Genomic DNA, 2696 nt, shown 5'->3' with positions numbered 1-2696 from the left:
GTTCATCATGAGAGAACGAAGCATATTGATGTGAGGTATCACTTCTTGAGAGATGAGAAGCGAATTGAAGTGAAGAAAGTAGGAACTGCAGATAATCCTGCTGACATGTTCACAAAGCCGGTTCCTCACAGCAAGTTTAAGCATTGTTTAGACTTGCTAAACATCTCAAACTGTTAGTATGGCCCTAAGGGGCATATGGCCCGAAGGGGCATCTGGTCCGCAAGGACATCTGGCCCGTTGGGGCATCTGGCCCGTTGGGGCATCTGGTCCGTAAGGACATCTGTCCTTACGGACGTCTGGTCTATTGGGACATCTGGCTGGGTCTATTGGGACATCTGGCTGGTAACAAACGTCTGGCTCTAGTTGAGCATCTGGCCGTTAAATGGCGTCTGGTTCGTTTAAGCAGCACATCTGGTCCGAAGGGACATCTGAGGCAAATCCTAGGCCACGAGAGCTGTCGGTATGTTCGCTAGACTAGCCACCTAAGTTCTAACATAGTCGAGTCGCAGCTCGATAGTAAAAACGGAAGGACTGTGGACTGTGGGCTGTCGCGCATTGACCCGAAGGACTGTGGGCCGCGGTCGGTTGAAAGTTCCTTCTTCTGGCCTTTGTGGTTGGGAGATAGGATATTGCCGATTGAGAGGAGGAACACGAAATCACCAGGGCCCAGGTTAGAGTGTTGTGGTTGGAACCCTCGAGTTAATGTAGCACCGATATACGGTGTTACGAGTTAGATCGAGTCATTGGTAGTTACTATCTTATTATTGTTGTGGTTGTGGTTGTTAATTGTTTGTCTTGCAGGTTCTGACATTAAGTCCTAAGTCTGGTTTAGGTACCATATTAGGCTTGGTGTGTATTTGGTTAGTGTAGGCCTGGTGTTGGCATGTATGTGTTTGAGTGATTGCTTGTGAAGGGTGGTGGATATTAAAGTTATGCGGTATCATTGGTTACCCTGTCAACCACAAAACGGACCATGGTGTTGGCTTGGATGGTCAGTACAGACCTCTCTTAGTTTTCAAGAGAAACAAAATAACTGTAGAGACATGTTTTTTCTGATTTCATTAACAACGTCTAAAATAACTTGTAGATATAATTTTTATATATATGAATAATACCGAGAAGATACACTACAGACCTCTCTTAGTTTTCAAGAAAAACAAAATAACTGTAGAGACATGTTTTGCTGATTTCATTAACAACCTCTTATTTTTGTTACAAGGATAAGCATGTGTTACTTTTTTTCCTTGTGTAGGCTCTTTAGAGGAGTTTTCAAGGGTAGCTTGTGACGCTCACGAATGTTCCGAGCAAGATTAATGGGTTAAAACCTTGGTTCCATTGCTTGTCACAATTAGTAATCCGAGCTACCTAGTAACTCTATCCAATGCTGTACACAATACAGAAAATGGAAGGGCAGATTCTAAGGAGATAACCAGTACCTTAGTATCATTTGCTTCCCCATGCCAGTTGTCTTCGTTAAGTGTCAGTGAACAAAACAGCCTATGTTGATATTTGTCGTTCATGTGTACATGAGAGTATCCGTGATGATAAATTGAGATCGTTTATCTTAAACAAAAAAACGGGACTGAAACATTTGACTCTCTACGTTTTGTTGACATTATCACCATTACAAACACTTGGTCTTGATCAAGTGTCTGTCTGTTTTAGAATGGCATTGCAGAAAGTCTAAGGCAGGTTCCAGTGAGAAAAGTACCTTAGTCTTGATCAGAATCGAAATTTGTAAGCGCCTTATCAACATAACGAAATCGGAATCGCCATCTATGAACACATAAATCTGAGAAAGGTACATTAGGCTTAGTACTTCACTAATCGCCATCGGTGAATCCAGCGGTTGTGAACTATTGCAATCTGATTAGGGTTCCTCGGCTTAGTACTTTTGCGGTTAGATTTTAAGCAAGATTCTACAGGATAAAACAGTTACCTTAGATCATCCGTGGGAGAAAGGAGAAGGTAAACAGTCTTCGACAATCTGAGAGCATCCATCGTATATGCAAGAAGGTGGAGTGGGACACTACAGCAATTTCTGTTAATCAAAGGACATACATTGCAATTTTTTTAAAAAAAAATTAATTGCCAGCGTTCTTCTAATCTCTCTTGCGTTGCCAAAATTAATTAATTCAAACTTCAAATGATCATAACTTTGTGTAGATTTTTTTTTTAATCCAAAATTTTTTAGAAATTTTTTTTTTTAAACCGCACAACTTTTCGAGGGCTACGTCGTGCCGGGACGCCGAAGGCGGCCCGGGTATGTTATTATTGCTGAATGAATTTTTCTTGTATGCTTTGCTTCTATCTTTGTGTTTTAAAACTGTGATTTTATTTATTTTTTGAACTGAATTTATAATCCGAATACATTTTTGTGTACCTCTTTGTCTCTAGCTTCATGCCAAACAATTTTTTTTTGAAATACATAATTAATTCAGATCATTGTATTTACCTTAAATTTTTGAACTTATAGTTATAAACGAATAACTCATATGGCATGTTGGTTTGGTCTCTTCTTCCTTTCACAACGAGCCCGAGTTCAATCCCCCTTTATGTTATTTTTACACAATTTTTTCTACAGCGTAGAGATGAGTTTACACAACCTCAGACTTGAACCTGATTTCACTTTTCAGCTTTGACTGAAACCTTCCTACCAATTAAATAATAAAAAAAATCTCAATGAGAATGTTTAT

At 39.7% G+C, this 2696-nt stretch overlaps 1 long non-coding RNA gene across 2 annotated transcripts; it reads right to left on the bottom strand.

The window, feature by feature from the left end:
* Positions 1-964: 964 nt before the first annotated feature.
* LOC106320273 lies at positions 965-2032 on the bottom strand. 2 transcript variants are annotated; one of them, XR_001265731.1, is made up of 3 exons: positions 1940-2032; positions 1712-1866; positions 965-1497 (listed from the first exon to the last, which is right to left on the bottom strand). It is a non-coding gene; the product is annotated as an uncharacterized LOC106320273 (long non-coding RNA). The 2 variants fall into 2 exon arrangements; XR_001265730.1 differs by having other exon boundaries at positions 970-1563.
* Positions 2033-2696: the final 664 nt, after the last annotated feature.

Source organism: Brassica oleracea, unplaced genomic scaffold (genome assembly GCF_000695525.1).
Source record: "Brassica oleracea var. oleracea cultivar TO1000 unplaced genomic scaffold, BOL UnpScaffold00869, whole genome shotgun sequence".
Classification (NCBI taxonomy): Eukaryota; Viridiplantae; Streptophyta; class Magnoliopsida; order Brassicales; family Brassicaceae; genus Brassica; species Brassica oleracea.
Note: the sequence above shows the minus strand (reverse complement) of the source record. Positions and strands in the feature narration are given on the sequence as shown.